This window comes from Pseudorca crassidens, chromosome 9 (assembly GCF_039906515.1).
Source record: "Pseudorca crassidens isolate mPseCra1 chromosome 9, mPseCra1.hap1, whole genome shotgun sequence".
Lineage (NCBI taxonomy): Eukaryota > Metazoa > Chordata > Mammalia > Artiodactyla > Delphinidae > Pseudorca > Pseudorca crassidens.
The window spans coordinates 85023918-85037218 of NC_090304.1; the positions used below are offsets into that span (position 1 = coordinate 85023918).

Consider the following 13301-nt stretch of genomic DNA (forward strand, 5'->3'; position numbering starts at 1 on the left):
CATTGGAGAAATGTCGTTCCTTGAGCTTAGAAAAAAGATATAATTTGGTATGGAGATTAAACTCTCTGGGCTTCCTCCATCCCCTTTCATTCATCATATGAATTGCAGGTATCTACCTAGAGAAATTAGCTGAGGGAGTCAAATGAAAGGAGTAAAAATCATTGGCAGGGATACATGTCCATGTAGTTTGGTCGACCTAGGGCCAATATTAATATTTTTATTGATGTTTTTGAGAGAATGAATCAAGGCCTATATATTAATTTGATGAACAACACAAAGACAAAAAATACTTGACTTGTGTCCTTGGAGATTATTCACTTTTTAGGTGTTTATTGCCTATTTTCTTCAAACTAGATTCTAAGTTCCATGAGGGAAGGGACCTGTCAGTCTTGTTCATTGTTGTTTTCCCAGCACCCAGAACTGTGCCTGCACATAATAGTTGCTCAGTAAATTGTTTTACATTGATTAAACAATAGCAGTAGACTGTGATAAGTGCTGTGATACCAGTATGCACTGGTGCTCTGGCAGCAGAGCATTAACTCTGCCTTGGGGGTTGGGGAAGCTTTCAGAAAGAAGGTGGCATTTGAACTTGAAGAATGGGTAGGACTTTGTGAAGTGGAATGGAAAGAGAAGAGTCTTCCAGAAAGGTTGGAACACCATAAATAAAGGCAAAGGATTATGAAACACATGGTATGTTTGGGGGATATTGAAAAGTTTATTTTTCGAACACAGATACTTTAAAATGTACTTAGTGTCAGTGGAAAGTAAATTTCCTTCCATACAGGTATACCTTACTTTATGGAATAGTTATGAAAGAAGGACTACAGTGAAATGCAAGAAAATTAAATTACTTTAAAAAGAATTTGGAGTAAAATCCTTCTGTCATGTGGATAAACCTGCCCACAGTGAATCTCTCCTGAAAAGCTTTTCCTTCCAAAGAGGACTCATATATGGCCTTGGTCTAACTTTTTCCAAGAGGTTTATTCAGGAAGTATGAAGAAACTGGAGAGTTGAAAGAAAAGGTAATAGAGACTAATGCTTCTAAAAACAATAAAAAGCTAGAAGGATCAAGGGTTTATTATTATTTAATGTGAGGAAGGAACACAATAAATGTTCAGCATTTAAGGACTATCACTAATCTAACCTTTCATAAAAATAGTATAGTGGAGGTGGAACCTGCAGAGACTTTTATTTAGTGAACAGCTACTATGGAACAGGTGCTTTGCATTCATTGCCTTACTTAATCCTCCCAAGAGTCCAGAGAGACAGGGATTACCACTCTCCATTTTATAGATGAGGTAAGAGAGGGGCAGAATAGCTGGGTAAACTACTGTGGTGGTAAATGAAACTGAAATCAAGGCCGACCATGAAGGTCATTGTCTTTCCCTACCCTATGCTGCCTCTAACTTAAGAAACATTTTCATTAGAGAGAAACATTCGTTACTAATATGAAACATAATACGAAAGAAAGGCACAGGTCTCTTGTGTGTGTGTGTGTGTGTGTGTGTGTGTGTGTGTGAAGTGAGTTCTGGTCCAAGTCCTATAGCCCCAGGCTTTGGTGTCTATAATTCATCCATTATAATTAACCCCAGGGTTAAGGTATTGTTTCTGAAACCTGATTAAAATGCAAATATGTAACCTGAGAGGACTGAGGCCATCTCTCAGTTACAAACCTAGGAGCTGGCTCTTTGAGAACTTGACCCGACTAGTCCAGTAGTCGGGAAAGGTGGGGATTGCCCCGGCATTCCTGTAGGAGAGGTCCCCAGGCACAGGAAAGCAGGTGAGGGGTGGATGTCTGGATTAGGGGAGCCACTCGGTGAGATCGCAGAGGTTGGAGCTAAGCTAAAAAACAAACTTGGCCCTCTGAACAATTCTCTGGGGAGGGAGCGAGGAGTACACCTTGCCTTCTTATTCCAGGACTCTTCGGGAATCCCATAGACAGTCTTCCGAGGTTCACCATCTTCTAGCCCACGGCTCCTCTCGGGGGTAGACCCAGGAGCAATTAAACTCTGCCAATGCAGCCTACTCCCCGCACTCTGCCTAAGAAGCAGGGTCCGCAGATTTAACCCTTTCCCTCCAGACTCGCGCGCTCCCTCCCCCGCACCGTGTGGGCGGCTTGGCGACTGGGCATGCTCAGTCGCCGCCCGCGGTGTGCTTCCAGGGAAACCTCCGCACTCCCTACCCGGGCTGCTCTCTGTTGCCTCCTTGCCGCCGGCCTCCTGGGGTCCATCCCAGCTTGCTCTGCTCCTAGCGACCCAGATTCCTGCCCCGCCTCCGCCCCTCCCGCGCCCGCAGCCGGTGCTGCAGCCGCGGCCACCCTGGTCTAGGCTCTGCGCCGGGGACCGACCTCGTCGATCGCCGCGGTGGAGCTTGCAGCTGGAACCCTTGGGGAACGCGGAGATGGAGACCCGACTGCCGCACGCCATGACCTGCTGAGCTTCTGCCGCCGCTAAATTCATGTGAGTAGCTGCGTCAAGAGGCGACCCTACAGGAGCGGAGGGGAGAGGGGCGAATGCCCTTGAACAGGAGAGAGGTGGCGGTGAGGACTTTTGGCACCGTGAGAGCTGCGCTGTGTATGGGGCGCAGCAGAAATGCCAAGACTGTGGGCAGAGGGGGCAGGAATGAACGTGCATACTACTTCGGTTCAGAGGCTTCGTGGTCACTCAAGACCGTCATCTGTTCTCCCATCTTGACCCCCAAAATGAACACCCGGGGGATACAGGTCTGCGCGAGAGCTGCATCCTGGCCCGGGCGCGGGTCACGTAGTAACTGAACGCCGAGGGCTCTGGAGGAGGCATGCCTGGCAGAGGCCAAAATGGGAGGTGGGGACGAAGGTAGGCCTGGCCCGGGCGAGTGGCCTGTCCAGGTCCTGAGGTCCTCTGCCCCATGGCCTTAGGCCTCTGAGACAGTGCAGGACTTCGGATTGGCGGACCGCAGAGCTGGGGGGTCATCAGCGCTGCGAACCCAGAGGAACTGTCTGAGCGGCTGGCGCGCGGTGCCTCCTCCTACTGCCAGGTTCCCCTCACTTATTGGGGCACCTTCTTTCCTAGGCAGGTAGAATTGAACAGGCGAGTGGGGTGCCACGGCTGACAGAGCTATTAAAAGCAAAACAGTGAAGTGTGGTGGTGAGGCGTGCTGTTGTGAGTGCCTTTTTTTCCCCAAGTGTGAGTACAGAGTGCCCCTATTCACCGTGTTTCTACTCCACCTCTAAGTAGCGAGTCCGGTAACACACCTTATGAATATTTCAGGAACGACCTCGCAGGCTCGGTTGCTTCAGATCAAGTTTAATGAATATGTTTGTCAGCTTTTCTGCTCTGTACACAGGCAGGTGGAAGCCCCATGCCTCAGCTTTCCAAATCTCATCCCTTCCCTGTACCAAATAGGAAAAAGAGGCTAATAACCCCCAGTGAGCTTTAGATGGGTACCATAAATTGAGTCTGTCCTTTGGAGAGACCAGTCTTGGGCAGACATCCAGGCATTGTTCTGCATCTCTGCAGTGTGCATGTTGTGCCTGGAGCTTGACAAACCGGAGCTGCCAATATGGTGGAAAGCAGGTAATGGGTTTATGTTGGAATAAACGTCTTAATTCATTATCATCTTACAACACCAGGTAGTTACACAGACTTAGTCATTCTCTCCCTTAAAGTTGAATATGAGATCTAGTTGAAATTTTGAAGAAGGCAAAAGTTGTATCCCTCTACACTGGGCGGCATCTATCTTTCCTAAATTCTTTCATGGAAATAAGAAATGAACGTCTGTTCTGTAATCACTGTCAAGAACACTGAAAGAACACATTAATGTAACGAACTTTCAGGATTGGAACAAGCTGTAGGGCATCTTTCCTTACACTTTAGGGTATAACTTCCATTGCACCATCACCATTAATCAGTAAACCGACACACACAACAGTTAATATTCTAAAATGGTGCTCCTTTGCAGAAGAAACCTGCTTTTTCCTCCCTTAATGAGACAAGGTATGTCTCTAAATGACCTGTGAGGAATTCCTCTGTTGACCAAGATTTCAAGCCTCCAAGATTTACATGATGCTGAAAGAGGCAACTCTCTTCTCTTGCCAGCCCATACACAGTGAAGCTGAAGCAATTCAGTTTACAGATGTTCCACATTTAGAGAAGGCTCTTCCAAAAAAGACCCACTGCAGTTACACCACAGGCTCCACTTCCACCTGCCAGGCTGCTTCTCCCCAGCCTGTTAGTGAGGACAGTATGTCTCACTGTGCTTGATTAATGAGAAAAGGAATCCCAAAATGAAAGACATTTATTTCCCATATTGTGTTTTCAAAATTAAATTTTCAAAAAATTTTAATTATTAATACCAGGACTTAATTCAGGCATAGTAATGACTCTATGAATATCAGCTTTCCACGACATTTGGGGCAACATTACAGTATTCTTTGTGCTGAAATTATTGATAGATGGTATTAGAAGGGAATTCTATGAAATTAACAAGATAAGTAAAAATTTTATATAATAAACAGCATTTCCTAAAGTATGTTACTGAGATGCTCAGAAAGTAACCCAGCTGCATTAACAGACATAAAATATGGCCAATTGAGAAGTGTGCAGAGCTTGGATACAAACATCCAGGTGCTCTAAAGAAGCATTCCTTGAGTCCTCTGAGAATTTTTAGAGTTACTGGTAGAGCTGCCAGATTCAGCAAATAAAAATACAGGCTGTTCATCAGTTAAATTCGAATTTCAGATAAGCAATGAATAATTGTTTTTAGTATAAGTATATCCCATGCACTGTTTGGGATATACTTACACCAAAAAATTTTAAATTTGTTGTTCATCTGAAATTCACTTTTGACTGAGCAGCCTGTATTTTATTTGGCAACTCTATAGTCACTGGAAATTTCTTATTCCTCTTTCTGGGGTCACTATGGTTTGAAAAAATAAAGTGGAGCAGAGATCATATGCTGTTCTGCAGGCAATCTGGGACAAGCCCAGTTCTGGTTCTAGCTATTGAAAATAACTCATGCTTAAAAGTGAGTAGTTTCAGTTCAACACAGCTCAGCTTGCTAGATTTAGTGAGAAGTGCCAAAACATACAAAGATGAGTAAGGGAAGTGGGGTGGGGGAAGGGATCTACATCATAAGATACAAGACTTGCAGGGTCCACTCTAGGAGCCTGGGAAGGACACTGAATTCTTCTGAGCAGCTCCAGTCAGGGAGTAAGATGACCGGCAGTTTTGACAGGTCTGGCTTTGAATGAGAGTAAGATCTTATCCTGGGAGGCAAGGAAGATAGAAACCCATGGCTTTATACCTAATGGAGTGGAGCTGGAAGTTGATGGCCTCAGAGGACAGAGAAGCCTGCTGAAGATGAGGGAAGTGAGAAGGGGATTCTAAAGGACGTTACATAGTTGCTGATGGGAATGGAAGAGGGAGGTGAAAAGGGACAAGTGCAAGGATTGGTAACTGGTACTTGGGTGAATGCATCTCATTGCATTAAAAAAAAACAGTTGGTCTGCCCTTTGACTAATACCCAAAGGGCTCCTTCACTATTCTGCTACCATCCTGGTTTCCTCAGGTAAAAAAGCATCATCAAACAGTTTTATTACTTTTATATAAAAGACGGTATTTAAATGTAGTATTTGAGATGCTGATCAATATTCTGTTGCTTTGGCACAGATTCCTGAAATAAGATAAGCAGATGTTTTGGTTTTAGCAAATCTGTTGCTTCAAATAGGAAAAGATACTCAATTGCAATCATTTTCTGATTTAGTCCAGCTGTCTTTAAGGAAGCAGATTCTGATTATGGAAAGAATATAGATTTTACAGAAATAGCACTATGTGAAAATGACCAAATGCTTGTAGTACCAGGGAGTACCTACTGAGAAGGTTCCAAATGCAATTAATTCCAAAAAATAGCACACCACTTACATTAGTGTCTCTGAAGACCCAGTGGGTACTTTCACTATTGATCATTATAGGAATTTTCCAGGGAAGTGGAAGATCAAACCACTGCAGAAAATCTTCATTTTCTGAAGATTCCAGTTTGCCAATCTCAAGCAAATGATGATAGAGTGCCATTCTAGATTGCACTTCTGTCAACAAATCTAGTTATCTCTAGGGACCATCTTCAGAAGAGCCTCATATGTTTATCATATGTGTGGTTAAATTTCTACTTCATATTTTACAATAAGTTTTTAAAATCATAAAAATTACTCTCTGCTAAAATGTATAGTGAAGCAGTTAATTCGGAACTTTCTTATCAAATGATTATTCCTTAAAATAGAACAGAAAACACTTCTATTTCAGGTTTTTGTATTGTTCCTTTTTGTAGTGTCTGCCAAACGTGTCCTGCCTTGTAATTCTGATAGTACATGAGAAAAAGAGTGATCAAGGAAATACTGAAGTTTCTAAAATCTCAAGGCAATTAGACTATAGTTTCTATTTTCAGCGAAGTTTCATATGGATATGACTTATTGAAGAAAGCCTTACTTCAGTGATCTCTAATGACAACTTATGCGGGCTGTCACCCAGAGAGAGCTTTAACTGAAATTGTGTGCTCAGTTCACATTCTAAGTCTTCAGTAAATACTTTGAATTTAAAGAATCTGAAGGCAGCATGTTCTTGCATCCCAGGAGCTTTTAACCCTCCAACTCACTTATGCTGACCACAAGCAAGTCTTATTTTACATCAGTTTCTGTGCTATAAAATGGAAGATATGCACATTTAAAAAGAGAATATTGTGTCAACTCCAATCATCTATGTCTATAAAATAAACATTGTGTTCTAAAGGATAAATAACTCCATTCTCAATGTAATTAGACAATTTCTATACTGTCTATGTACTCTCTATAATGTTTCAGATGCCATCAAAATAATTCACAATTTGCTGTGTTTGATTTTTTGCTTTTTTGTTACAACGCAAGATGATTGTGGTAAATGCTTAAGGAGAGCTCATTAAGCCTCTTTAAAAAATTAGTTTCAAACAAGCTAATGACTGAAGATTCAAAGGTCTTTACATAGCTTTTAAACATAGTTTCCATTTTAATTATTGGCATTGGGACTTCGTTAATTAGAATGCGTGGTATAAGAGCTTATTTCAGCTGCTATAACTCTCAGTCCTATCCCTTGTATAAGTAGATTGCCATATGTTTTGAAGCTTTCATTCATGATGAAACTAATAATTTATTTATCCCACAGCTGCTTTTTGGTTTAGCAAATATCATCAATGATATCATAATCTCTGTTCCCTAATTGTTTTTTACATTACCATTTGGCATTATAAATATTTTAAGTATGAATCAGTCTCTGGAATGAATTTACTATACAAGTACATTTCTTCCTTTTCCTTCAGAAGAAGAATCAGAATGCTCTACCCTTCAGTATTTGGAAGCCAGATTTTCTGAAGAGTCTATATTCCAGTAGAACACTTACATTTTAATTTCAGATTTTCTTTGGTCTTAGAATCCATTTAAGTTAGCAAAAATCTTAAAACAGTTATTTTTAATTGAGAAGCTTTATCATACATTCTTTAAAATGGTAAACATTCATCAAAGCTGTTTCAATTAAAATATATATTATGCACATCATTAGTCAAAACAATTATAAATATATATTCACCTAACATAGGACCACCTAAATATATGTATAATGTGTATGTAGCCCAATATGTGAACCAGTACATGAAAATCAAGACATAAAATAAAAAATTTGGGTTATAGTTTTTGCTTCACTAAAGAGTTCTGTGTTGTATCAAATATTTCTTCTATTATTCCTTTCAATTATAGATAACCTACAATATTTAAAATAGAGCCAGACTCATCAAATTTTTACATCTACTCTATCCTTCTGGGACACATCTATCAATTAGACAAGTAATCTTTGTAGGTGAGATGCAGAAATGAGGTCTGGGATGTGATCTAATAGCTGGATTCATCAGCTGTAACCAAAGAAAGTTTACAGGTGTGAAAGCCACATAGGAGGTGGTTTCTGTTGGCCTCCTTCAGAGCTCTTCCCTTGACCCTGACATTTCTACAATTTTATCAGTGACTCAGATATACTTAGACCATACATATATCTGGTTTGTTGATAATGCAAAGCTCTAAGAACTAGTGAATTTGAATGACAATCAGGATTAAACTTAATATCCCTTAGCCCAGGCTGAAACTAAGATTATATTCAGAAAGAATAAATGTTGGCTTCATTTAGTTTCTAAAATTAGTTGCCTAAGGATAGGGAGTGGAAGTCCTACTTTAACAACAGTTTGAGTTGTAAAAATTAGTTTTAGTTCACTTGAGTATTAACCAACAGTACAGAAGAAATTAATGCTTTCTTTGGTTGGATTCATATGAAAAGATCAGAAACAGACACTATAGCGCACTGTACTGAAAGTGATGCATTTTGGGCCATCTGTCAGGGATGTAATAAGGGGGACTGGCTCATGTGAGCCTGAGTAGGATGTTGGCTCACATGACCTTAAAAGCACCTCCTAAATCAGATTATGCAGTTTAAATTGAGTTCCCAGGCACATGAATCTGCCAACGTCTAATTCAGCTTAGTAACATTTATGTAGCATATAACTATTGTACATCCTTTTCTTGATTAATAATGAATATCCTTATTCTTTTCTACTTAAAGATTATTCCATAGATAATTAATCAATCATCACTTAAAATAAATGCATCTACTTTGTGACCACCACTGGGTTTACTTAGCTAAGATCATACTTGAAATTCTTAGATGAAATGATATGTACTTTGAATAGCCACGAAGTAGGCACGTTTCCAGGTTCTAAAATAAAATTGCACAAATTAGACAAAGATGAAAGGCAAATGTATTCACTCAGTGTATTCTGTGTGTACTCTAATAGTCTGCACTGTGTTTTGGCTTTCAAAGGTGTTTGTTTATAGTGTAGAGTGGACACCGATCATTCCTTTTGAACACTGCTATCTGAACCCCTTTCCCATGTTGGGGGGTGCTCTCCCACATTATGAGACAGAGGCCACTTCTCACTATAGGAGATAAAAGTGCCAGGTGCTTCCTCTCCCAGACATCCTTGCATCATAGACATGGACCCAGATGCTGCCCTAGTGGCAGATGTTTCGGTTGGCAACACCCTTGACCAGTGCTGGGGTGGGGTTGGTGGAGCCAGCTACTGAGTCCGGACCTGGTAGTGGCAGTAGAGCTGTCTCTACTGGACTGGCTTTGTGTCATCATTTTAAGCGTTATTTTTGACTATGTAACGTCTAAACCCAGTTCTCTAGCCCTCCTGGAGATTCTGTGGAATTACCTTCAGAACAAATTCCTTTCTGCTTAAACAGGCAGAGCTAGTTTCTGTTCCTTGTAATAATAATCCCTGCTGGTACAGGGCGCAAGTCCATGCTTACATTGGCATATTAGTCAGTCACTGGGACCTACTGAGTACAAAGCACTCTGAAAGGTGCAAAAGGAAATATTTATTCATTCTCTGAGTATTTCTGAAACAAGGAAACTTGCTTGGCATTTGATAGAAGGAGAGGCAAACAAAATTGGTATTTTCAAATTCGTGCTATGAGGACAAGTAGGAGAAGGTAGGGATACCACTGTCAAACTACAATGGAGGCAGATACTATGTGGATCTACTGATTGTCAAGATTGATTTAGTGTGGGGATGAAGGGTTGGGATAAGAAGGGATGCTTTTGGGGGAAAAAATTGTGTTTCATCAATTCCAAGACTCAAATTGTTTTCTTCATCTTAACATTTATGAAATTAGGAACCATTATTAGAGTGTGTCATGTTTTAATTGCCACTTTTTCTCCTCAATCCATCTAATGTATTTTACCAAATCTAAGATGTAATTGATATATATACTATTACACTTTTTACCATTAAGAAAAAAAGCTCAGTAAGTAATTACTAAAAAATGATGATACTTAACATCATACTGGGGGCTCTAGAGTAGAAGATTTAAAGAGAACCTAGGAGAATTAGATCAGTCATGGAAATGTTGTGAGTTAAACACCAAATTCCTTTTCATTGTTCTAGTAGTCTCCCAAAGCTGTTGAAGACTAATAGATTCACCTCTAACTTCTGTTGTGAACAAATTCAGGTACTAATCATTATAGCCTTGCTTGGCTATAAAATATGCCCGGTAGAGTGATTCTCAGTTTTGTGGATGGCACATTTATTTTTGATAACTTTTTTATTTGGAAATTTTCAAATATATACAAAAGTAGACAGAATAATAACATAATGGATCCTAGTATTCAATAATTATCAACTCATGATCAATGCTGTTTGGTTTCTAGCCCTACTCTCTATTCACCCAATTGTATTTTGAAGAAAATCTCAGGTGCTATACCATACCATTTGTAAATACTTCAGTATATAGCTCTAAAACACATACTCAAAATATTGTTACTACATTCCTAGAAATAAAATCTATAGTTTGTGGCACCTTTTTTAATAGACAAATTTTGTATTTATTTTAATTAGGTTTTAAGCTACCTTTTGGGGGGAGGTTTTTAAAAAGAAAACCAAGTGAGGAATACTTCAATGTCCGCTGATTTCTTTTTACGAAATTTATGTGATGCTAGTAGGTCATATCACAATCCTGCAATAATGTCTATCTTGATTTTTCACTCTGAACTTTCTTTTGAATATGTTCTCTAGTTGAGGATTTGTTTAAAGAATATACTGCTGTTCTTGCCATTTCCAAAGCAATCTTCAGAAAAGTCATATCTATCCCTTTATTATTTTTATCCCAAAAGGAGGATTCATAATTACTATATCAAATGACTTGAACCATGTCAACATTTGTCAGCTCAAACTCTTCCACTTTTCTATTAAATATTTTCATCTGTGTCAAATTCAACAAACAACCTGCAGTGCGTGGCCTGGTGGGATACTGTTCTAAAGTAACTTGGGCTTCTGAAACCATCTACTTGATGCAGGTGACTTTCTAGTTCCTTGAACCTTAGTTTCTTCTTTTTTTGTTTTTTTAAAGTGTGGGTTCGGGCTTCCCTGGTGGCGCAGTGGTTGGGAGTCCGCCTGCCGAGGCAGGGGACGTGGGTTCGTGTCCCGGTCCGGGAAGATCCCACGTGCCGCGGAGCGGCTGGGCCCGTGAGCCATGGCTGCTGAGCCTGCGCGTCCGGAGCCTGTGCTCCGCAACGGGAGAGGCCACAGCAGTGAGAGGCCCGCGTACCACAAAAAAAAAAAAAAAAAAAAAAAAAAATGTTTTAAAGTGTGGGTTCACAGGGTTAAAGGACATTGATGGACCTCAGGAGGCTAGAAGCCCCACCATATGTGTGTCACCTTTTTTAAATTTAAGTTTTTGTTTTTAATCAGAGTAATACTTACATATCATTAAAAACATCATATAATTATACAACATAATGAAAAATAGACCTGTTGCCCAGATTTCTTTCTCACGTATAATCACTTTAATTCTTTTAGCTGATTCTTCTGATGTGTTCCACCTTATAATCTGCTAATATTGCTGTTCCTCAATATCTAAAAATATCAGATCTACTGATTTTCTACTACAAGAGTGAAGATTTAACTTTCATACCTAACTTCTCTCCCTTATATGCATTCACTTCTGTTTCCTCAGTTCTCCCATTATCACTGTTTTTGCCTAGGAGAGATCCACATGTGTCTTGGTTTGGATGGTTTTCTGAGGGATAAATCTCCTGAGGACTAGTATTCTGGCTGCCTCTGTTCTGGGAGTTGAGTGGGAGAAGGAGGCTGGATAAATCTCATGTTTATCATGTACACTTTCATTTAACCTCCTAGTATTCAGTATGACAGCTCAATCTCATTTTCTTGTTTCCAAAAGTTCAGAGCCTCTCTAGCTCAACCTCTTCAAGAGTTAATCTCACCTCTTTTGATAGAATGGAGAAGGGGTTATGCCTACTTTCATAAGGTGGGGAGGAGATCTAAGGCCTAACTAATCCTTATGAAAACTTTCAGCCAAGTTGTGGTTGACTTCATTTTACACTCCACTTTCAGAAGACCTAGGCATCCCTAACTCCTGAACATGACTGAGATTACGTACTCTAATTTGTATTGCCTTTGGGTCACTTCCCTCACTGCAGGTTTAGTCAATTAGGCTAAGTAAATTACCATTTTCCCATCTTCTTTCAGCTTCCAGAATTCTGCTGACATCTCATGTGCACTCCTGTTACCCTTAGCCTTATGGATTTATGCTTTTTGATTTCTTTACTCTTACGTTGGTGGGATTACATGTGTTTTATTTGTCATGTTTAGATGGAAGTCCATGACACAAGTTTTAAGGGCACATTTAAAAGGAATTAAAGATGTGAAATAATGTAAATGAATCAGCAATAATTATAGTGAATTAATTACTGCTTAGTAAGTGTCTCACATTGCCTATGTAAACTTCCACAATTACCATACTTGTTTTGCTTACTTCTCTTTTCTCCTTTACCCATAGTAAATTTTAATACTCTCTTAACCTAGTCATACCACCTTCTTAGCAAAATATCCTACTTAACACATACTACTGTAAATAATATGTATCCCCAGTTGTAAAGAAGAATTTCATACAATTAGTGATCAGAATTTTGTCACACATCTGTGAAGAGTCCATAGAACTGTGACATGTTGGTTAGGTACCCTTGTCTTAGAGTATAGTCCAGTTTAGTGTGACATGACTGAAATGAATTTTCACTGGAGACAGCTCAGAGCTTCTATACTGACTTCAGAAAGGGCACTAGATTCCGTGCCTGAGAACTGCTAGATTTCCCATTCCTTGTGGGCAAAGACTGTCTTACTTATTTTGTATCTCTAGTGCTTAGAAAGAACTGAACATATTAAGTGCATGATAAAGCTTACTGACTAGAATTAAGAGCTGAGGTCTTTTCCTACCAATTGGCTGTCTGTCCTTGGATAAGTCATTTGTTGGATTTGTTTGAGGCTCCAAGAGGTCACTTAGGAAAGGTATGGTGTCAGAAAAGGTTGAGAATGGAACATTGGGGAACATCTACACTTAAAAGGCAGGCAGAGGAAGAGTGTGAGATAGATGGAAAACCAGGAGAACATGGAAACATGGAAGCCAAAAGCAGGCCTTTCAAGAAGTAGCATCACATGAAATCACATCAAATAAGATAAAGATAAGAAAATGGAGCTTGGACTAGACCATGCTCTGCCTTCAACCAAACATTTATCTACTCACTCACTCATTGCGTAGATAAATGTTTATCACTCCTGAGATGTTTATGGTCAGAGTGATCTTTGTAGTATAAGGAAGTTGTCTTGAGCCCTGTGTATGTGTGAGGATGCATATGTGTGTGAATGTGAATGGAGGGATTGTGATAGGGGAAGGAAACCAG

At 40.0% G+C, this 13301-nt stretch overlaps 1 protein-coding gene and 1 pseudogene across 1 annotated transcript in view; one reads left to right on the forward strand and one right to left on the reverse strand.

The window, feature by feature from the left end:
* Positions 1–2131: 2131 nt before the first annotated feature.
* ELMOD1 (ELMO domain containing 1) overlaps positions 2132–13301 on the forward strand; it is a 111381-nt gene continuing 100211 nt past the window's right edge. Inside the window, exon 1 of the mRNA XM_067750914.1 lies at positions 2132–2459. The gene's annotated coding sequence lies outside the window, so the exon portion shown is untranslated. The remainder of the gene's footprint in view (positions 2460–13301) is intronic.
* LOC137231167 (rRNA N6-adenosine-methyltransferase METTL5 pseudogene) lies at positions 10265–12114 on the reverse strand (annotated as a pseudogene).